Genomic DNA, 25,223 nt, shown 5'->3' with positions numbered 1-25,223 from the left:
ATGCACTTCCCGAAGCCGCAGTGGCTGGCGGCTGGTTCCCCTCCCTCACGGGCGGCTTCCCGGACCGGCTACGAGGCTCCGGAGCAGCAAGTTCCCCATGCCGTGGTGGCCAGCGACCGGCGCCTCTCCCCCACAGACGGCTTCCCGGACCAGCTGTGAGTCTCCGGACCAGCTGCGAGTCTTGAACCAGCGAGTTCCCCAAGCCGCGGCGGCCGGCAGCTGGCACCCCTCCCTGACAGGCGGCTTCCCAGACTGGCTGCGAGTCTCGGAGCAGTGAGTTCCCCAAGCCACAGCGGTTGGTGCCCCTCCCCCATGGGCGGCTTCCCGGAGGGAAAGGAGGGAGTCTCCAACAGTAGCAGGGACTGAGTCCAACCGAACACCAATAGTGGCATTAATGAACAAATTCTGACTACTGAAAATAGGCCCCCAGCTCAGGCGAAACTGATTGGGGCGGAAGTCGCCTATTGGACTGGCTGGAAGGGAGGAAAGGGGACAAAACAGAGCCTTCTGCAGCTGTTTCTACGGAGGCTTGGTTGCCTCTGGACTCAGCGCCGGGATTACACAGGCTGCAACTGCCCCAAATGCAGAAACAGGCTGCTTTCAAGGATGTCTCCCATCTGAACTTTCCCCACGGGAGGGGTGAAATGCAACTCAGGTGGAATCCCTCTCTCAAGGAATTCAGATCCCAGGGCTTCGCAATTTGAAGCCATTAAAACCAGCCTACAACCTTTCCTCTGCCTCCACCATGCCCCCAGCAGGGAGAGCCTTCCAAAGTTAAAGGAGCCACAATATATTTTGCTGGTGGGACCCGCAGACTGACAAGCACCACATACTGGGCAGGATAAGAAAAACAGAGCCCAGAGACTTCACAGGAAAGTCTTTCAACCTGCTGGGTCTCACATTCAGGAAAAACTGACGCAGGTGATACCTTCCCCCTGAAAGGAGGCCTGCTTACTCCAGGAAAACTTGGCTGGAGTCTGTAATACCTATGTAGACACTCCTAAGGGTACAGAGGGAAAAGGCACCTTACAAGCAGGGCAAGAAACAAGAAAATAAGAACTGAAAATTTACCCTCTGTTAAACAAAACTTAAGCTAGAGGCGCAGAAAAGGCTGAACTGAAGGTCGATGAACAGATAGACAACAAACTCATCTAGCAAGAAAACCCTAGGTAAGATAAGTGAAAGCAATCTCCAGAATAAACTAATTAAGGTAATTAAATGTCCAGACACCAGCAAAAAATAACAAATCACACCAGGAAAATTGAAGATATGGCCCAGTCAAAGGAACAAACCAATCATACAAATGAGATACAGGAGCTGAGACAACTAATTCTGAATATACGAACAGAAATGGAAAACCTCTTCAAAAACAAAATCAATAAATTGAGGGAGGACATGAAGAAGGCAAGGAATGAACAAAAAGAAGAAATGGAAAGTCTGAAAAAACAAATCACAGAACTTATGGGAATGAAAGATACAGTAGAAGAGATGAAAAAAACAATGGAAACCTACAGTGGTAGATTTCAAGAGACAGAGGTTACGATTAGTGAACTGGAGGATGGAACATCTGAAATCCAAAACGAAACAGAAACTATAGGGAAAAGAATGGAAAAATTTGAGCAGGGGCTCAGGGAATTGAATGATAAATTGAAGCACACAAATATACGTATTGTTGGTGTCCCAGAAGGAGAAGAGAAGGGAAAAGGAGGAGAAAAACTAATGCAAGAAATTATCAGTGAAAATTTCCCAACTCTTATGAAAGACCTAAAATTACAGATCCAAGAAGTGCGGCGCACCCCAAAGAGAATAGATCCAAATAGGTATACTCCAAGACACTTACTAGTCAGAATGTCAGAGGTCAAAGAGAAAGAGAGGATCTTGAAAGCAGCAAGAGAAAAACAATCCATCACATACAAGGGAAACCCAATAAGGCTATGTGTAGATTTCTCAGCAGAAACCATGGAGGCAAGAAGACAGTGGGATGATATATTTAAATTACTAAAAGAGAAAAACTGCCAACTAAATTCTATAACCAGCAAAATTGTCCTTCAAAAATGAGGGAGAAATTAAAACATTTTCAGACAAAAAGTCACTGAGAGAATTTGCGACCTAGAGACCAGCTCTGTAAGAAATACTAAAGGGAGCACTAGAGACAGATACGAAAAGACAGAAGAGAGAGGTGTGGAGAAGACTGTAGAAAGAAGGAAAATTAGATATGATATATATAATACAAAAGGCAAAATGGTAGACGAAAGTATTACCCAAACAGTAATAACACTAAATGTTAATGGACTGAATTCCCCGATCAAAAGACATAGACTGGCAGGATGGATTAAAAAACAGGATCCTTCTATATGCTGTCTACAGGAAACACATCTTAGACCCAAAGATAAACATATTGAAAGTGAAAGGTTGGGAAAAGATATTTCATGCAAATAACAACCAAAAAGAGCAGGAGTAGCTATACTAATATCCAAAAAATTAGACTTCAAATGTAAAACAGTTAAAAGAGACAAAGAAGGATACTATCTACTAATAAAAGGAACAATTCAACAAGAAGACATAACAATCATAAATATTTATGCACTGAACCAGAATGCCCCAAAATATGTGAGGAATACACTGCAAATACTGAAAAGGGAAATAGACACATCTACCATAATAGTTGGAGACTTCAATTCCCCACTCTCATCAATGGACAGAACATCTAGACAGAGGATCAATAAAGAAACAGAGAATTTGAATATTACAATAAATGAGCTAGACTTAACAGACATTTATAGGACATTACACCCCACAACAGCAGGATACACCTTTTTCTCAAGTGCTCATGGATCATTCTCAAAGATAGACCATATGCTGGGTCACAAAGCAAGTCTCAACAAATTTAAAAAGATTGAAATCATACACAACACTTTCTCAGATCATAAAGGAATGAAGTTGGAAATCAATAATAGGCAGAGTGCCAGAAAATTCACAAATATGTGGAGGCTCAACAACACACTCTTAAACAACCAGTGGGTCAAGGAAGAAATTACAAGAGAAATTAGTAAATATCTCGAGGCGAATGAAAATGAAAACACAACATATCAAAACCTATGAGACGCAGCAAAGGCAGTGCTAAGAGGGAAATTTATTGCCCTAAATGCCTATATCAAAAAATAAAAAAGGGCAAAAATTCGGGAATTAACTGTCCACTTGGAAGAACTGGAGAAAGAACAGCAAACTAACCCCAAAGCAAGCAAAAGGAAAGATATAACAAAGATTAGAGCAGAAATAAATGAAATTGAAAACAATAGAGAAAATCAATAAGACCAGAAGTTGGTTCTATGAGAAAATCAACAAGATTGATGGGCTCTTAGCAAGATTGACAAAAAGAAGAAGAGAGAGGACGCAAATAAATAAGATCAGAAATGGAAGAGGAGACATAATCACTGACCTCACAGAAATAAAGGAGGTAATAACAGGATACTATGAACAACTTTATGCTAATAAATACAACAATGTAGATGAAATGGACAAGTTCCTAGAAAAGCATGAACAACCAACTTTGACTCAAGAAGAAATAGATGACCTCAACAAACCAATCACAAGTAAAGAAATTGAATCAGTCATTCAAAAGCTTCCCAAAAAGAAAAGTCCAGGACCAGATGGCTTCACATGTGAATTCTACCAAACATTCCAGAAAGAATTAGTACCAACCCTGCTCAAACTCTTCCAAAAAATTGAAGTGGAGGGAGAGCTACCTAATTCATTCTATGAAGCCAACATCACCCTCATACCAAAACCTGGCAAAGATATTACAAAAAAAGAAAACTACAGATCAATCTCTCTAATGAATATAGATGCAAAAATCCTCAACAAAATTCTAGCAAATCGAATCCAGCAACACATTAAAAGAATTATATATCATGACCAAGTAGGATTCATCCCAGGTATGCAAGGATGGTTCAACATAAGAAAATCAATTAATGTAATACACCATATCAACAAATCAAAGCAGAAAAATCACATGATCATCTCAATTGATGCACAGAAGGCATTTGACAAGATTCAACATTCTTTCCTGTTGAAAACACTTCAAAGGATAGGAATACAAGGGAACTTCCTTAAAATGATAGAGGGAATATATGAAAAACCCACAGCTAATATCATCCTCAATGGGGAAAAATTGAATACTTTCCCCCTAAGATCAGGAACAAGACAAGGGTGTCCACTATCACCACTGTTATTCAACATCATGTTGGAAGTTCTAGCCAGAGCAATTAGGCAAGAAAAAGAAATACAAGGCATCAAAATTGGAAAGGAAGAAGTAAAACTCTCACTGTTTGCAGATGATATGATACTATACATAGAAAACCCTGAAAAATCCACAGCAAAACTACTAGAGCTAATAAACAAGTACACCAAAGTGGCAGGTTACAAGATCAACATTCAAAAATCTGTAGTGTTTCTATACACCAGCACTGAACAAGCTGAGGGGGGAAATCAAGAAACGAATTCCATTTACAATTGCAACTAAAAGAATAAAATACTTAGGAATAAATTTAACTAAAGAGACAAAAGACCTATACAAAGAAAACTACAAAAAACTGTTAAAAGAAATCACAGAAGACCTAAATAGATGGAAGGGCACACCATGTTCATGGATTGGAAGACTAAATATAGTTAAGATGTCAATTCTACCTAAATTGAGTTACAGAGTCAACGCAATACCAATCAAAATCCCAACAACTTATTTTTCAGAAATAGAAAAACAATAAGCAAATTTATCTGGAAGGGCATGGTGCCCCGAATTGCTAAAAACATCTTGAGGGAAAAAAACGAAGCTGGAGGTCTCATGCTGCCGGACTTTAAGGCATATTATGAAGCCACAGTGGTCAAAACAGCATGGTATTGGCATAAAGATAGATATATCGACCAATGGAATCGAATAGAGTGCTCAGATATAGACCCTCTCATCTATGGACATTTGATCTTTGATAAGGCAGTCAAGCCAACTCACCTGGGACAGAACAGTCTCTTCAATAAATGGTGCCTAGAGAACTGGATATCCATATGCAAAAGAATTGAAAGAGGACCCATATCTCACACCCTATACAAAAGTTAACTCAAAATGGATCAAAGATCTAAACATTAGGTCTAAGACCATAAAACAGTTAGAGGAAAATGTTGGGAGATATCTTATGAAACTTACAATTGGAGGCGGTTTTATGGACTTTAAACCTAAAGCAAGAGCACTGAAGAAGGAAATAAATAAATGGGAGCTCCTCATAATTAAACACTTTTGTGCATCAAAGAACTTCATCAAGAAAGTAGAAAGACAGCCTACACAATGGGAGACAATATTTGGAAATGACATATCAGATAAAGGTCTAGTATCCAGAATCTATAAAGAGATTGTTCAACTCAACAACAAAAGCAGCCAACCCAATTACAAAATGGGAAAAAGACTTGAACAGACACCTCTCAGAAGAGGAAATACAAATGGCCAAAAGGCACATGAAGAGATGCTCAATGTCCCTGGCCATTAGAGAAATGCAAATCAAAACCACAATGAGATATCATCTCACACCCACCAGAATGGCCATTATCAACAAAACAGAAAATGACAAGTGCTGGAGAGGATGTGGAGAAAGAGGCACACTTATCCACTGTTGGTGGGAATGTCGAATGATGCAACTACTGTGGAAGGCAGTTTGGTGGTTCCTCAAAAAGCTGAATATAGAATTGTCATACGACCCAGCAATACCATTGCTGGGTATCTACTCAAAGGACTTAAGGGCAAAGACACAAACGGACATTTGCACACCAATGTTTATAGCAGCGTTATTTACAATTGCAAAGAGATGGAAACAGCCAAAATGTCCATCAACAGAAGAGTGGCTAAACAAACTGTGGTATATACATACAATGGAGTATTATGCAGCTTTAAGACAGGATAAACTTATGAAGCATGTAATAACATGGATGGGCCTAGAGAACATTATGCTGAGTGAGTCTAGCCAAAAACTAAAGGACAAATACTGTATGGTCCCACTGATGTGAACGGACATTCGAGAATAAACTTGGAATATGTCATTGGTAACAGAGTCCAGCAGGAGTTAGAAACAGGGTAAGATAACGGGTAATTGGAGCTGAAGGGATACAGACTGTGCAACAGGACTAGATACAAAAACTCAAAAATGGACAGCATAATAATACCTAATTGTAAAGTAATCATGTTAAAACACTGAATGAAGCTGCATCTGAGCTGTAGGGTTTTTTTTTTAATATTATTATTACTTTTATTTCTTTTCTCTACATTAACATTCTATATCTTTTTCTGTTGTGTTGCTAGTTCTTCTAAACTGATGCAAATGTACTAAGAAACGATGATCATGCATCTATGTGATGATGTTAAGAATTACTGAGTGCATATGTAGAATGGTATGATTTCTAAATGTTGGGTTAATTTCTTTTTTTCCGTTAATTAATAAAAAAATAAAATAAAATAAAATAATATAAAATAATAAAAAAAAAGAAAGTAAAAAGACAGCCTACACAATGGGAGACAATATTTGGAAATGACATATCAGATAAAGGTCTAGTATCCAGAATTTATAAAGAGATTGTTCAACTCAACAACAAAAAGACAGCCAATCCAATTACAAAATGGGAAAAAGACTTGAACAGACACCTCTCAGAAGAGGAAATACAAATGGCCAAAAGGCACATGAAGAGATGCTCAATGTCCCTGGCCATTAGAGAAATGCAAATCAAAACCACAATGAGATATCACCTCACACCCACCAGAATGGCCATTATCAACAAAACAGAAAATGACAAGTGCTGGAGAGGATGCAGAGAAAGAGGCACATTTATCCACTGTTGGTGGGAATGTCAAATGGTGTAACCACTGTGGAAGGCAGTTTGGCGGTTCCTCAAAAAGCTGAATATAGAATTGTCATATGACCCAGCAATACCATTGCTAGGTATCTACTCAGAGGACTTAAGGGCAAAGACACAAATGGACATTTGCACACCAATGTTTATAGCAGCATTATTTACAATTGCAAAGAGATGGAAACAGCCAAAATGTCCATCAACAGACGAGTGGCAAAACAAACTGTGGTATATACATACAATGGAATATTATATAGCTCTAAGACAGAATAAACTTATGAAGCATGTAATAACATGGATGGAGCTAGAGAACATTATGCTGAGTGAGACTAGCCAAAAACTAAAGGACAAATAGTGTATGGTCTCACTGATATGAACCGACATTAGAGAATAAACTTGGAATATGTCATTGGTAACAGAGACCATCAGGAGATAGAAATAGGGTAAGGTAATGGGTAATTGGAGCTGAAGGGATACAGACCGTGCAACAGGACTGGATACAAAAACTCAGAAATGGACAGCACAATACTACCTAATTGTAATGTAATTATGTTAAAACATTGAATGAAGCTGCATGTGAGTTATAGTTTTTTTTCTCTCTATTATCGTTTTATTTCTTTTTCTGTTGTCTTTTTATTTCTTTTTCTAAATCGATGCAAATGTACTAAGAAATCATGAATATGCAACTATGTGATGATATTAAGAATTACTGATTGTATATTTAGCATGGAATGATTTCTAAATGTTTTGTTAATTTTTTTTTAATTAATAAAAAAAAGATGGAAAAAAAAAGAGCTCAATGATATGGTCACTGTCCATCAAAGACAACTTCTTTCATGGGAAAAGGACTGGCAGAAAATGTTGACTATGGAAGAATTATGCAGCAAATTAGAAGGTGAACTACATAAAAGAAGTGAAATAACAAGCGTGCTCATGAAGACAGTAAATGTCCTTGAATCTAATCAAAATGAATGCCAAATGGTTCTCAGTAGACTCAACTACAACTTCAAGAAATGGCTCAAAATGCAACCCATGCTTCTCTCCTCTCTGAAGACCCTGAGAACTTATACTTCTCAGAAGGGTCAACTCAAAAAAGTGCCCTGACAATTAAAGAAAATAAAAGTTGACTTCAGTATTCAATGTGATTGTGAAAACAGATTGTTCATCTATGTGGAAGGCTGGAAGCAGACGTCAAGACCATTTACTTAACCTTGCAAACAAAAAGAGCATTTTAATCTTTTTTTTTTTCCTTTTGCATGGGCAGGTACTGGGAATTGAACCCAGGTTTCTGGCATAGCAGGCAAGATCTCTGCCTGTTGAGCAACTATGGCCCGCTCTCATTTTAATCTTTTGTAAGCAACATTTAATACCAAAGGGGAGCAGAGAGTGAGATCAGATTTTTAAATATCTATGTTTTGTTTTCAGCTAACCATTTTCATGGTTAAGAAATATATATTTGGAAATCTTCTCACAAGCAGTGTGGACAACCAAAGCTATAGGCTGAGCCCCCAGTCTTGGGTTTTGTTCATATGAAACTTAACCCCACAAAGAATAGGTCAAGACTACTTAAAATTAGGCCTAAGAGTCACCCTCAAGAGAACCTTTTTTGTTGCTCAGATGGGGCCTCTCTCTCCGGCCAACACAACAAGCAAATTCACCACCTTCCCCCTGTCTACATGGGATATAATTCCCAGGGGTATGGACCTTCCTGGCAACATGGGACAGAAATACTAGAATTAGCTGAGACTCATCACCAAGGGATTGAGAAAAACCCTAGAATGAGCTGAGACTCAGCATCAAGGGATTGAGAAAACCTTCTCGAACAAAAGGAGGAAGAGGGAAATGAGACAAAGTGTCAATGGCTGAGAGATTCCAAACAGAGTGGAGAGGTTATCCTGGAGGTTATTCTTATGCATCAAGTAGATATCATCTTGTTATTCAAGATATAATGGAGAGGTTGGAGAGAACTGCCTGAAAATGTAGAGCTGTGTTCCAGTAGCCATGTTTCTTGAGGATGATTGAATAATGATACAGCTGTCACAATGTGACTGTGTGATTGTGAAAACCTTGTGTCTGATGCTCTTTTTATCTACCTTGTCAACAAAGGAGTAGAACATATGGAATAAAAATAAATAGTAGGGGGAACAAATGCTAAAATAAATTTAGTTTGAAATGCTAGTGATCAATGAAAGGGAGGAGTAAGGAGCATGGTATGTAAAATTTTTTTTTTCTGTTTTCGTTTTATTTTTCTGTTGTTTTTTAAATTTCTTTTTATGAATTGATGCAAATATTCTAAGAAATGATCGTGATGATGAATATGCAACTATGTGATGATATTGTGAATTACTGACTATATATGTAGAATGGAATGAGCATATATTAAGAATGTTTGTGTTTCATTCTTGTAATTTTTAAATTAATTAATAAAAAATTAAAAATAAACAAACAAAAAAAGAAATATATATTTGGAAATCAGACATTATTGTATATTGTACATATACAAAGTTGGAATTATGCTAAGAAAAAAAAGACTGTAAAAATGTGGACTAGAGTTAAACACGAGGGAAGCTCTTTAAAAGCGTGAACATCAAACAGAGAGACCCTGAATGTGGTAATTAATGGTATAAAATGCTATTTTAACTATTTTAATTTTTTTAAACCTGTGCATACATTTAAATTATAACCAGTAGCTTATCAGAATTAGCTCCAAATATATGAGAAATAGTATTCTCTTCTTTTGTGGTTTCATCCTTGTACTCTGCTGTGTAAATGTAAATAAAATGATATAGTATACTTTTTTATGTGTAGTGTACAATATCATTTTGTTTTTTTGCTTTTTACTTTTTTTATTGTGAAATATGTATACAAAAAAGTATAAATTTCCAAGTACAGTTTAACAAGTAGTTATAGAACAGATTTTAAAGGTGGTATGGGTTATAGTTCTGTGATTTTTCATTTTTTTCCTTCTAGCTGCTCCAAGACACTGGACACCAACAGAAATATCAGTATAATGATTCACTAGTCATGCTCATTTGTAAATCCTATCTTTTCTGTTATACTCCTCCTTCACTTTAAATATCATATAAACATGAAAGCAATAAATTTCAAAGTACATCACAACAATTAGTTGTAGAACAGATTTCAGAGTTTTGTATGAGTTACAATTCTATAATTTTAGGTTATTATTTCTAGCCACTCTAAGGTACTGGTATTTCTAGCTATTCTAAGGTACTGGAGGCTAAAAGAAATATCACTCTAATGAATCAGCACTCATATGCATTCATTAAACCCAACCTTCTCTGTATAACTCCACCATCACCTTTGATCTTTCTCTCACTCTTTAGGGGAAGTTAGAATATTCCCATTCTAACTTTTTCATATTGGAAGGGGCTGTTGATGATATGGGACAGTGGGGTGGAACTAGTTGATGTCCTGGAAAGGCTTGCCCCTCTGCATTATCTGGCTTAGGAACCCATCTGGAGGTTATAGGTTTGGGAGAGTTACCCTAGTGCACGGAACCTTTGTAGAATCCTTTGTGTGTGTGTGTGTGGATGTGGGGGTGCATGGTTTGGGAACTGACCCCAGGTCTCCAGCATGAAAGACTAGCATTCTATCACTGAACCACCCATGCACCCCCTGTAGAATCTTATATAATGTCCTTGGTATTCTTTAGGATTGGCAGGAATGGTTTTGGTGGGGGTTGGCAAGTTATGATAGGTAATAATGTCTAACTGAAGCATGCATAAGAGTGACATCCAGTGTAGCCTCTTGACTCTATTTGAACTCTCTCAGCCACTGATATCTTATTTGTTACTCTTCTTTTCCCCCTTTTGTTCAGGATGGCATTGTTGATCTCATGGTGCCAAGGTTAGACTCATCCCTGGGGGTCATCTCCCACATCACCAGGGAGACTTTCATCTCTGGGTGTCATGTCCCATGTGGGGGAAGGGCAGTGGTTTCACTTGAAGAGTTGGGCTTAGACAGAGAAAGGCCACATCTGAGAAACAAAAGAGGTCCTCTGGAGGTTACTCTTAGACATACCTATAGGTAGGCTAAGCTTCTCCATTACATACAGAAGCTTCACAAGAGCAAGCCTCAATATCAAGGGCTTGGCCTATTGATTTGGGTGTCCCTAATGTTTGGCATGGTATCCGGGGTTTCCCCAGTGGTAAAGTTTAATAGTTCCATGATTTTTCTCCCATCCCTCAAGGAATTTTGCCAATACTTTTTCATTATCTGCTCAATATACTCTGGGACATATCCAGGCATTACATTAAGCTATACAGGATTTAAGACTCTCATTCTTATTCTGGGCTCCCTGTGTTTGGGTTGTTTAAATGATCTATCCAGATAAGTTGAGTTAGGTTATGTGCTATAGAAAACCTAGGTTCTGGACATAATAAAACTTTCTTCCTTTGGTCTTAAAGAGTAGATGAGGTTCTAAAATAAAGACAATGTCTTCCTTACCCTGTATTCTGAATTACCTTAATCCTGACCTGATCAGCTTCATTCTTATCTCTAAATAACCAGGTTATACATATAAAAAACATTCCCTCAAAATCCAGAAGTAACAATTACCACTCTGGGCTAAATATGACTGCTATAAGAGCTTACAATCTAGGGATATGGTATGCTTTTAACGGGAAAATATCTCCTTGGTGACTGACAATTGAGATTCTTCTGTCTAAAAGCTGACTAGAGCCTCATCTTGTCTGGGTCTACAGTTTTCCCATCTAGTTATGCAAACAAAAGCTTGTTAGAAGATCAAGTTTTATATGCATTTTTTAAATCATTAAAGATTGGAACACTTTAGTTTTAACTTGTAAAATAATTTAAATTTTAAAAGATATACTATGTGCCTCTCTGTCCCTTCTAAGAACTGATCAGCTTCAATCAGTAAAAAAAAAATATTTTAATAATAAAGAAAGAAAAGAATCAATTGGCCATATTTGGGTGGGCCTATTTCAAGACTTTCTATTATTCCACTGAAATTGTGACTAATCTCTTCACCAAATATCAAACTTCCTTGATTCCTGAGGTTTTATAGTAAGTCTTAAAATCAAATAGTGTAATTTCCTCAGCTTTACTCTTCTTTTGCAAAATTGTTTTGGCTATTGTTTTTTTTTTTCCACATAAATTTTAGAATCACCTTGTCAATATCTACAAAAGTCTGCTGAGATTTTGATTGGGATTGCATTGAATCTGTAGATCAATTGGGGGGAGAATTAACATCTCAACAATAATGAATCTTCTGCTCCATGAATGTGGTATGTCTCTCCATTTACTTAGGTCTTTTATTTATTTCATCACTATATTACAGTTTTCAGTGTTCAGATACTATACCCATTTTGTTAGAATTATATCTAAGTATTTCATTTCTAGAGATATTTTAAATATTTTAATTGTGTTTTCCAATTATTCATTGCTAGCATCCCACCATCCTGCTAAATTCACATTAGTTTTATAATTATTTTTCTGAATTCCTTAGAAATTTCTCCATAATCATATTGTTTGAGAATAATTTGTATACCTTTTTTTATTCTCTTAATTGCCTTAAGAGAATCACATACTGGAAGTATGATGTTGAATAGGAATGGTGAGAGTGGACATCCTTGTTTTTTTCCCAATTCTTACAGATTCTTACACATGTGTGCCTAGCCAAGGATTTCTGGACATTTGGAAAAACTGTCTAAGAAAGAGGACATCTGAAGTCCTTTCATTATTCCCTTGCTCTTGATTGATGTTTGGGCTGAGGTTAGAGTTACATATTGAGAACAGTTTTTCCCCAGAAAGCTGAAGGCATTTCTTGATTTTTCTTTAGCATCCAGTTTGCTCTTCAGAAGTCTGAAACTGCTTCAGACTTTTTTTTTTTTTTTGGGTGGGTAGCCAATTGCTTATCTCCAGAAGATTTTAGGATTTCCTTTGTTTTCTTAAATAAAAAAATGAACAAAAACAATACACTTAGAACCACCAAAAAATGGATATCTTGGTTAGTTTAACCATGGGCATATTTAAATAAACTATGCATATAATCATTATAAAGCCTGTGTTTGTGCAATAAGCTTCACAAACCAATTTAAAATTAAGGCAACAAGGAAAAAATCTACAAATTTAGATAGCAAAGCTCTTGACTTCTAAGTATTAGACATTACCTTAGATACCATTTAATCAGCTGTCAAAACTGTGAATGTTCTCAAAATATCAAGTCAAAAGTTCTTACAAATATCTGTATTGTTCTAGTAATGATGTATGTTACTAAATATTTTCCTGATTTCAGGAAAATATAAAGATACAAACATTTCTACAATTAACATATAGAAATCTTAACCACCTAAAATGGATACCTTAGTTAGCTTATCTATAGGTATACTTTTAAAAAATCTAAGTAATCATTGTAAAGCCTGTTTGTACAATATGTTTCATAAACCAATTTAAAATTAAAGCAAGGGCAGTGCAAGGGTAGCTCAGTGGTAGATTTCGCATCTGCCATGTGGGAGACCTGAGTACAAATATCAACTTTGCTATAGCAGTAAGCTATGTTACAAAATATTTTCAAATTTTTTATCTTAGAAATTTATTTTATGTAATATTACTGTAACTGCCTATAGTGGTCTTTTTTTTTTTTTTTTACTGTTTTTTAGTTGTAAAATATAACATATATATACAAAGAAAAGAAAGAAAAAAAAAAGCAATAATTTTCAAAGCACACTTCAACAAGCAGCTGCAGAACAATTTCCAGAGTTTGTCATGGGCTACCATGCCCTCATCTCAGAATTTTCCTTCTAGCTGTTCCAAAACACTGGTGGCTTTATCGGAGTCATAATAACAGAATCATACAGTATCTGTCTTTTTGTGTCTGACATATCACTTAGCATTATGTCCTCAAGGTTCATCCACGTTGTCATATGTTTGGGGACATGATTTTGTCTAAGTGTGCATAATATTCCATCATATATATACAACATTTTGTTTATCCACTTGTCTGTTGATGAGCACCTGGATTGTTTCCATCTCTTGGCAATTATAAATAGTGCCGCTATGAACATCAGTGTGCAAATGTCTGTTCATGTCACTGCTTCCAACTCTTCTGGTTATATACTGAGTAGTGGTATGCCAGGTCACAGTGCAACTCAATATTTAGTTTTTTGAGGAATTGCCAAACTGACTTCCACAGCTTCTGGACCATTTTGCATTCCCACCAACAGTGAATAAGTGTTCCAATTTCTCCATACCCTCTCCAACATTTATACTTTCCTGTTTAATAGCAGTCATTCTTATAGGTGTGAGATGATATCTCATTGTTGTCTTAATTTGCAGTTCCCTATAGCCAGTGAAGATGAGCAGCTCTTCATGTGCTTTTTAGCCATCTGTATTTGCTCTTCAGGAAAGTGCCTCTTCATTTCCTCTGCCCATTTTATGATTAGATTGTTCTTTTGTTGTTGAGCTGTATAATTTCTTTATGTCCACAGAATATAGGATTTCCTTTTTATGCTTAGTGTTTTAGAATTCTACAATAAAGCATTTGATGTGGGTTTTATTTCTTTGCAAATGCTTGGTGGGCCCTTTCAATCTGGGGGTAGCAGTATGCTATTTCTTTCACAGTTTTCTAACCTTTGTATTTGCCATTCTTTTGGAAATCCCTACTGAATTAGTCTTCTAATTTTCTTATGTATTCTCTCCAAGTGTTTACTACTTCTAACTTTTTTCTACATTCAGAGATTTCCTCAACTTTATCTTTCAACCTCTCTTTTGAAATGTTTATTTCTGTTTATTTTAATTCCCAAGAGCTCTTTCTTGTTCTCTAAATTTTTTATATAATCCAGTTCTTCTTTTAAAGATATTATATCTTCTTGTCTTTCTTTAAGTATACTAATTATATGAGCTAGAAACTTTTAAAAGTTTTCTTCCACTCCCTGCTCACTTTTGTTTTCTTTACATTAATTTTTCTATTTATTTTGTGTTTGCTCTTTCATGTTGGAACTTGTCCTTCAGTGTTCAGAGATGCTTGGCTGTCTATCTACATTTAAGAGTAAGGCACTAAAATGCTGATTGGAACCTCTATGTATGAGCAAATCTTTTAGATTGCTGGGTTTCACTTTGGGGCATTGGATGGGAAATGGGTAATTCACTAGAATTGTACCAATATGTAAAGTCTATTTTTCTGGGATTGTTGTTTCTTCTCTGAGTTAGATGATAGAATTTTGCACTAGGCTGAGACAGAGGATAAGACTCAGTTCTCTTTTAGACAGGCCAGTCCCACTTAAATTCTTCTCTCATTGACAATACCTGCATTTAAGTTTGTGATCCCTGACATTACAAGAATTTTTTGGTACAAGATAGATTTTGCATCATTGTCAATATTCTCTTGTCTCTGACCCATCATGCTCATTCCTTTTGCCAGGTGCTTTACAAGAACCTGGCAGACACTGTTGGTTGCTCAGCCAGCAACCATTCCTCACCCCTTCTCTGTTACCAAAGTAGGTGAAAACCTAGGTATTCTTGTTCCAAGACCATTTTATACTGAGGAATAGTCACGTGATAAATCCAGTGATGATCAATAAGACATGAGGCAAAGGAAAGAGATACTGAAGGAGAAAGGCACTGCCCCACACCTCTCTCCTCACTTCTAGCCCTTGAATAAGATTGTGAGGGCATGTATGATGGTTGAAGCTGTGGAAGTCATCTTGACTCATAAGTGAAAGGCCAAGAACATTAATGATTCACCAAACTTATGTCTTGATGTCACTGAACCACTGGGGCATAGCTGGCTCATTGGCTTTGATTCCCTGATCTATTTTAAGCATTTTAAAAAATCCTTTTCCTTTTTTTTTTATCTCCCATTTCTTTTTCTCTTTTCTCCCTCCTTTACATCTTTAAAGGGTCTGAAGCTAGGAGAGGATGAGTCAGGAACACTGACAATGTTATAGGCCCTAAACTGCTCTCATTAAGTCTTTTCTGAAACAAGCTGGAATATGAAGAAACAAACAAGCTGAGACTCAACATCAAGGGATTGAGAAAACCTTCTCAACCAAAAGGGGAAGAGTGATATGAGACTAAGTGTTAATGGCTGAGAGATTCCAAACAGAGTGGAGAGGTTATCCTGAAGGTTATTCTTATGCATTAAGTAGATACCACCTTGTTATTCAAGATGTAATGGAGAGGCTGGAGGGAACTGCCTGAAAATGTAGAGCTGTGTTCCAGTAGCCATGTTTCTTGAAGATGATTGTATAATGATATAGCTTTCACAATGTGACTGTGTGATTGTGAAAACCTTGTGTCTGATGCTCCTTTTATCTACCTTGTCAACAGACAAGTAGAACATATGGAACAAAAATGAATAATAGGGGGAACAAATGTTAAAATAAACTTAGTTTGAAATGCTAGTGATCAATGAAAGGGAGGGGTAAGGGGTATAGTATGTATAAATTTTTTTCTGTTTTTGTTTTATTTCTTTTTCTGAATAGATGCAAATGTTCCAAGAAATTATCATGGTGATGAATATGCAACTATGTGATGATATTGTGAATTACTGATTGTATATGTAGAATAGAATGATCAAAATAAGAATGTTTGTGTTTTTTTTGTATTGAAAAAATTAAAAATTAATAAAGAAATTTAAAAATTAAAAATAAATAAATAATAAGAGAGCAAAAAAAGAAAAAGAAACAAATAGGCTGCTCTGCCATGTTTGGTTTTCGACTCTTCTATCCTTCCTGCTGCCAGAGTGTCCTTGATCTTTGGGTCATTCTTCCACATAATGTCCTCCACTGGTTTCTCAAGCCCTGAGGATAAGATCTAAATTCATTAGCCCAGCCCCTCAAAACTCTTCAGAGTCTGTTCTCTGCATCCTCTCCATTCTCATCTCCTACTTTCCCTGTGCTTTAGTCTTGCTGGGGCACTTGGGGTTCCTGGAAAGTGTGTTGTGCTATTTCATTGCTGTAACTCTGTTCTCCCTACCAAAAACAAATTTCTCCCTCCATTGTCTACCTAACACTTGACTTTCCCTTTTATTCCTCCTTCTGGACGCCCTCCCTTCCCTCCCAAGCACGTAAGTTACTAAGTCCTTTAGCCTCTGGGCATTCCCCTAGTGGATCCTTTTTCTCTCAACAGTGCATTTGTTTCTGGGTCTACTTCCTCCCAACTCCCCAGAATTAGAGCTCCTTGACAGCAGAAGGTATGGTTCATTTTTGCATCCCAGCATTGAGCATAGAGGTGTACCAATACCTCTCTCTTCTCTAACTCTTCAATGAGGATAACCTTCTTTTATGCAATCTTATTTTAACTTATTCATTTCCTCTTTAATAAAAATTTGCTGAACATCCACAAAAGGTCAGGTAAAGTACATCAAAACAATACTGCACATTGTAATCATGTTGTAAAATAGAGAAAGGTAAAAGATAAATTGTCCACAATTCCACCATCCTTTAACATATTTGTAATAAAGATCTGCAATATTTGCTGTCTGTAATTTCAAATAGAACAACTTTTAAAGTGGTTCCAATGAGCCTTATTAGCCACAGCAGCCATGGCACTCTGCCCAGTGTTGCCATTAAAAGTTTGCTGACGCCAGGAGATGTAGACAAGCTCCCTTGGGCTCTGACTTTCCATTGGGGCAGAATAGTGAGTCAGTCTCTACTGGGAATTTTCAGTAACTTTAACAACCTCTCATTTGAATACTACTTTCTATTTTCCAAGCTTATGCAGCAAGCATTAGCTCATTTGATATCATTTATAATCTTTACTGTGTCCATTGTGCAGATGAGAAAATGGAAGCACGTATCATGACATGGTGGAAAGAACACTGGTGCGATAGTTCTGTGTTAGACTCAGCTATGCCAATAACTCTGAGCAAATTACATCCTGTCTCAGACTCCTCATATGTAAAAGTAGGAAGATATATGATTACTTTCCTGAAAACTACAACCTCTAGATGGGTTCCTAGGCCAGATAAGTCCTGAAACCCAGAGGACACAGCCTCCCCAAAACATCAACTAGTTCCATCCCCCTATTCCATATTATTGACACCTGTTTCCAACATAAAAAAAGTTAAAATGGGCATAGTCCAAATGATCCTAAAGATTGGGAGAAGGATCAGAGGAGAAGGAGGAGTTATAACAGAGAAGATAGGACTCAACAAATAAGTATGATTGCTGAACCATTATCCTGATATTTCTTTCAGTCTCTGATATCTTGGAGGCACTAGAAGGAAAAACCTGAAATTGTGGAACTATAACCCACTCTGAACTCTGAAATCTATAACTACTTGTTACAATACACTTTGAAATGTATTGTTTTGTATATATGTTACAGTTCACAATAAAATTTTTTTAATTAGGCTTAAGAGTCACTCCCAGAGAACTCTTTTGTTGCTCAGATGTGGCCTCTCTCTCTCTCTCTCTCTCTAAGCCAACACAGCAAGTGAACTCACTGCCCTCCCCTGGCCCCTATGTGGGACATGACTTCCAGGGGTATAAATCTCCCTGGCAACGTGGGATGGAAATCCCAGGATGAGACAGGACCCAGCATCAAGGAATTGAGAAAGCCTTCTTGACCAAAAGGGGGAAGAGAAAAATGAGAAAAAATAAAGTGTCAGTGGCTGAGAGATTTCAAACAGAGTCGAGAGGTTATCCTGGAGGTTATTCCTATACATTATATACATATTCCCTTTATAGTATATCGTGTATTGGCATGGCTAGAGGGAAGTACCTGAAACTGTAGAGCTGTTGTTCTAGTAGCCTTGTTTCTTGAAGATGATTGTATAATGGTATAACTTTTACAGTGTGACTGTGAGATTGTGAAAACCTTGTGTCTGATGTTCCTTTTTATCTAGGGTATGGACAGATGAGTAAAAAAAATGGATAAAAAATAAACAAATAATAGGAGGGACAGAAGTTAAAATAAATTGTGTAGATGGAAATACTAGTGGTCCATGAGAGAGAGAGGTAAGGGGTATGGTATGTATGAGTTTTTTCTTTTTTCTTCTTTTTCTAGAGTGATGCAAATGTTCAAAAAAATCATTAAAATTGTTTTAATAGAAAAAATAGGAAGATGTACTAGCTGACACTTAAGTCTTCTTAGAATTTCAAAATTCCATGATTTTATGTCCTTCTTGAGGTTATATGGCTTGTTTATGGCAGAACCATGTAGGAATCCAGATCTATTGGCCTCTGGTTCAGGGCTTAGCCCATCATACCACAAATAATCCTGAGAAATCTTTCCACCAGAATAAGTAGATGCTGTGTCTTCTCCCTCTCTTTCACTGTTGGGAAAGAAACACTTTGCTGGAGGGAAGAAATATGGAAATGGATGTAATAAGAGTGTGGCTAAAAAAAGAACAGAACTGTAACACTTTCCACTTAAAAATGGGCCATATGGAAGAATGATCTGGGATGTGCGTGGTATAAATATTGGGTGAAAGTGGTCAAGTGCTTTTTGGAATATTTTTTTGGTGTGAGGGGAAGAATGAAACTTGATGACATATCTATTTCTTGGGTAAGACAGCTTTTTAAAAATTAAGATAAAAATAAATTTGATTCTGGACTAGAGTTGTTCAAGCTTAGCCCTGCTCCATAAAAAAGCTAGAGAAGGGACGGGAGGGTGACTCAGGTGGAAATTCGGGAGTGCAGCTGACCTAGGAGAGCCTTGTGCACCACATGAGGTAGCCCTGTTGCAGAGGCCAAGGAACTGAGAGGCAGAAAGCTGGAGCCTGGCGTGGAGGCATGGAGGCACAGAGGTGTGGAGCCCGTGGAAGTGCACAAATGGGAAAACGGGACTAGGAAGTAAGTCAGGCCGTGTTCCTTGGGTGCACTACCCTCACCAGCGCAGACCCATGACCGGTAACTCACCCCACACCCCATGCACCTGAATCCCATCACCCGCTCCCATATCCAGTGCTCCAGGCACCCCCACCCAACAGCCCCTAGTGCACAAAACTGCTCCACACCCCCACCCCAAGTGCAGCCCAACCCAACTCTCCTACACCTCTCCTGAGCACTACTTCCCCCTCCCTGTTCTCTGCAGGCTATTGCCAGCACATAAAGTTTGCAGGCACTAACCCCCATACCTAGGATACCCCAACCCCCCTCCCATAGTGTTGCACAGCCTCACCCTGCCCTCCCTGAGTCCCATGCATCCATTTATGGCACTCCCAGGCCCATGCATGCACATGGGCCCCCAGTCACATCATTCAGCTCTGGGAACCACACTTTACAGCAGTCCTAGAACTACGCATATGCCCAGCCCTCAGTCTCACTTCCCAGCTCTGAGAAAGTGCCAACCTGCACAGCCGGGTCCTATCTGCCCCCAACCCATGAAGGCATAATGCAGACCTTCTGCCACAGCTCTATGTATATGCACAAAGGGCCCTGTTCCTAAGACCAGTGCATACCAGGGTTATGCCCCCCAGACCAGTGTACCTACACAGCTACATCCTCCTTGGCCGCTGGACACCCACATTCACAAGCATCAGCATAACATCCCCAACCTGCACCCATACTTGCCCTGAGAAAAATCACAGTGCTAAGTGCTCCACCCCATACTCTGCTCCCTGCTGTACAACCATTCCACAAACACAAGGCCTTAGACTACTGAAAGCAATCAATTCCCAAAGTAAATCAATCAAGATATTTACACATGATGAAGACAGCAAAAGATCACTAAGCATATCACAATGAAGACAGATATAGCCCTGCCTAATGACCAAATTAAAACACCAGAAGAGACATAGATATTGGAACAACTAACAGAAGATGTTCATACAACTCTACTTAATAAAATAAGAGGGATAGCAAGTGACATAAAGGAGATCAAGAAGACAGTAGAAGAGCACAAAGAGGAGTTTGGAAGAATAAATAGAAAAATAGCAGAAATCACACAGATTAAAGACACTGCTGACCAAACAAAAAAAACATACTAGAGGCACACAACACCAGATTTGAAGAGACAGAAGAAAGAACAAGTAACATAGAGGACAGGATAATTGACTTCGAAGACTCAAAACAGCAAATAGCAAAAAAGATGGAAAAAATTGAATGGGAACTCAGGGAAATGATAGACAAAACAAAGCACACAAATATAAGAATCACTGGTGTCCCAGAAGGAGAAGAGAGGAGTAAAGGGCTAGGAAGAGTAGTTGAGGATATAATGGGGGAAAACTTCCCAACCCTCATAAAAGACATAAATACACAAGTCAAAGAAGCCCAGTGAACTCCAAACAGAATAAATCCAAATAGGCCTTCGCCAAGGCACACACTAATCAATCTGTCTAATGTTGAAGAGAAGCAGAAAATCCTGAAAGTGGCAAGAGAAAAACAACCTACTACATACAAGGGAAATCAAATAAGACTGAGTTCAGAGTACTCAACTAACATCCTGGAGGCAAGAAGGCTGTGGCATGATATATTCAAGATCATGAAAGAGAAAGATGTCCAGCCAAGAATTCTGTACCCAGCAAATTGTCCTTCAAAATTGAGGGGGAGATTAAAGTTTTCACAGACAAAGAAGTCCTGAAAGAATATGTCAACAAGAGACCAGCCCTATCACACAGATTGTGCAACAGGACTGGTCATAAAAATTCAGAAATGGATAGCACAATACTACCTAACCGTAATACAATAATGTCAGTAGACTGAATGAACCTGAATATGAGAATGATATAGGGAGGATGCCTGAGGGCACAAATGAAATCAGAAGGAAAGATAGATGATAAAGACTGAGATGGTATAATCTAGGAATGCCTACAGTGTGTAATGATAGTGACTAAATGTACAAATTAAAAAATATTTTCCCATGAGGAAGAATGAAGGAATGCCAATATTGCAGGGTGTTGAAAATAGATGATGATTCATATCTTAAAACTTTAACTTATGTGTGAGATTAAAGCAAAAAATATTGATTTGGTACAAAATTTATAACTTGGCTAGTGCATCTCCTAATATAACTGAACACCATAAGTACATGGAACCTTGAGTAGGACATGAGATTTTGTAGGTTTGTCCAGAGGGATGCCCTGATAAATCCCAGACTGATTTGAACAGTGAATTTAAAAAGTATTTGTAAAGTTCCCTTGGGGGAATGGTGAGAAAGGGGAAACTCAACTTCCCCATTTGGAGAAGGCCGATATTCTTGCTAGCAGTAAGGACAATAAAATCAATAGGCCAAGCCCTCAATTTTGGGGTGTGTTCATATAAAACTTACACCCACAAAGGATAGGCTAAGCCTACTTAAAATTAGGCCTAAGTATCACCCCCAGAGAACTCTTTTGTTGCTCAGATGTGGCCTCTCAGCTAACATGACAAGCATACTCATTGCCCTCCCCCTCTCTACATGGGACATGACTCCCAAGGCTGTAAACCTCCCTGGCAAGGTGGGACAGAATTCCTAGAATGAGTTGGGACTCAGCATCAAGGGCTTGGGAAAACCTTCTCAACTGAAGGGGGAAGAGAGAAATGAGACAAAATAAAGTGTCAATGACTGAGAGATTTCAAATAGAGTTGAGAGGTTATCCTGGAGGTTATTCTTATGCATTATACAGATATCCCCATTTTAGTTTAAGGTGTATTAGCGAGGCTAGAGAGAAGTGCCTGAAACTGTAGAGCTGTGTTCCAGTGGCCATGTTTCCATAAGATGATTGTATAATGATTTTAGCTTTCACAAAGTGACTGTGTGATTGTGAAAACCTTGTACTGATGCTCCTTTTATCTATGGTATGGACAGATGAGTAAAGAATATGGGTTAAAAATAAATAAATAATGGGGGAACAAATGTTAAAATAAATTGAGTAGAGGGAAATACTAGTGGTCAATGAGAGGTAAGGGGTATGGTATGTATGAGTTTTTTCTTTTTTCTCTTTATTTCTTTTTTCTGGATAATGTAAATGTTCTGAGAAATGATCATAGTGATGAATATACAACTATGTGATGATATTGTGAGCCATTGTGTGCACACAAAGTATGGAATGTTCATACATTAAGAATGTTCATGTCGTATGTTGACTGGTTTTATTAATTTAAAAAAATCTTAAAGAGAGAGAGAGAGAGAGAGACCAGCCCTACAAGAAATACTAAAAGGAGTTCTGCCAGCTGAAAAAAAAAAAAAAAGGCAGGAGAGGGAGATCTGAAGGAGGGCACAGAATTGAACAGTACCACTAAGGATAATTTAAATAATACAAAGAGAAAGAAGGAAAAGAATATATAGATCTGACAAATAAAATTAAAAAGATAAGATGGAAAGCCAAGAGCCAGGGATCGCCAGCAGCTAGCTCCAGAACACCACAGTCTTCCAGGAGAAAGCATGGTCTTGATAATGCCTTGATTTTTGGACTCCTCCTAGCCGTAAAACCAAATAAATTCCCATTGTTTAAGCCAAAAAAAAAAAAAAAAAAAGATAAGATGATGGAATCAAGAAACACATTTTCAGTAATAACTTTGAATGTTAACAGACTAAATTTACCAATTAAAAGACAGAGATTGGCAGAATGGATTAAGAAACATAATCCAGCTATATGCTGCTTACAAGAGACTCATTTTAGACACATGGATATAAATAGATTGAAAGTGAAAGGATGGAAAAGATTTTCCATGCAAGTTGTAACCAAAAGAAAGCAGGGGTAGCTATACTAGTTTCAGACAAATAGACTTTAAATGTAAAGACATCATAAGAGACAAAGAAGGACACTATATACTAATTAAAGGGTCAATTCACCAAGAAGATATAACAATCATAAATATTTATGCTCCAAATCAAAGAGCTCCAAAGTACATGAGACAGACATTGGCAAGACTGAAGGGAGCGATAGATGTCTCAGAAATAATAGTAGGAGACTTCAATACATGACTCTCCTCTATAGATAGAACAACCAGACAGAAGATCAACAAGGAAATTGAGAAGTTAAATAATTTGATAAATGAATTAGACCTAACAGACATATATAGGTCATTGCACCCAAAGCAGAAGGTTATATACTTTTCTCTAGGGCTCATTCTCCAGAACATTCTCCAGGATAGATCATATGCTGGGGCACAAAACAGGTCTTTATAAATTTAAAAATATTGAAATTATTCAAAGCACTTTCTCTGATCACAATGAGACAAAGCTGGATTTCCATAACCACCAAAGAGCGAGAACATTCAGAAATATATGGAGATTAAATAACACATTGCCACACAAAAGATAAATGAGGGACTGAAGCTTTTGGCCAAGGCCAAGAAATATTGTTGCTTTAAAAAATGCCAAACAGTTTGAGCAAACAAAAGATGCCTGCCTGAGAGAAGCTGTTGCACATGGGAATTACAGAGCCCTTTTTCATGCTGCCAAAGCTTATGAACAACTGGCATGATGTAGAAGGAGGTCCAGACACTATCAGAGGCCATTCAGTTGATTGAGAAAGCAAGCATGATGTATCTAGAAAATGGCACTCCTGACACAGCAGCCATGGCATTGGAACAAGCTGGAAAGGTTAAAGAAAATATAGATCCAGAAAAGGCTGTACAGTTGTATCAACAGACAACTAATGTGTTTGAGAATGAGGAACGCTTATGACAAGCAGTTGAATTACTGGGAAAAGCCTCAAGACTGCTAGTATGAAGATGTAGGTTTGATGAGACAGCACTCTCTATTTAGAAAGAAAAAAATATTGAAAGGAAATTGGGAATTATCCAACTTGTCATAAGAAAACAACTGCTCAAGTCTTAGTCTATCTACATAGAAATGACTACACGGCTGCAGAAAGATGTGTCAGGGAGAATTATAGCATACCAGGATTCAATGGAAGTGAATACTGTGCTGCACTAGAACAACTTCTTGAAGGCTATGACCAGCAAGACCAACATCATGTGTCAAAGGTCTGCAACTCCCCACTTTTCAAGTATATGGACAATGACTATGCTAAACTGGGCCTAAGCTTGATGGTTCCAGGAGGGGGAGTCAAGAAGAAATCACCAGCAACCCCATAGGACAAACCTGATGGTTTCCCCACCACAGCTTCTGATGAAGAGGAAGATGAATACACAGGAGGGCTGTGTTAGCTTTCTGCTTTGCAAGGGGGGAAAGAAGGAAAGGGAAAGGAAACCTTCTGACCTGCCACTTTATGGACTCAGATCTCGTTTGGGGGTATTCCATAATTCACTGCAGTCATGGTTTTGAATGTTAACAAGGACTGTTGTTTTTAGCTACCTTTTTCCCAAATCACTCATCTGTATCACTACCTATGAAGCCCTTTATTCTTTCCATGATAATGCTTTTCTAAGACAACAGGAGGAATTAACAGAAAATATACTGTCATGGTTTAATACAATTGATTTTAAAGTTTGTGAGTCAAATTTTAGACAAATATATTCTAA

At 37.8% G+C, this 25,223-nt stretch overlaps 1 pseudogene; it reads left to right on the top strand.

Moving 5' to 3' along the window:
- On the top strand, positions 1-24,908 carry LOC143686631 (gamma-soluble NSF attachment protein pseudogene; annotated as a pseudogene).
- Positions 24,909-25,223: the final 315 nt, after the last annotated feature.

The sequence above is a fragment of the Tamandua tetradactyla genome, chromosome 6, assembly GCF_023851605.1.
Source record: "Tamandua tetradactyla isolate mTamTet1 chromosome 6, mTamTet1.pri, whole genome shotgun sequence".
NCBI lineage: Eukaryota > Metazoa > Chordata > Mammalia > Pilosa > Myrmecophagidae > Tamandua > Tamandua tetradactyla.
This window is presented reverse-complemented; position numbering and strand designations above follow the sequence as displayed.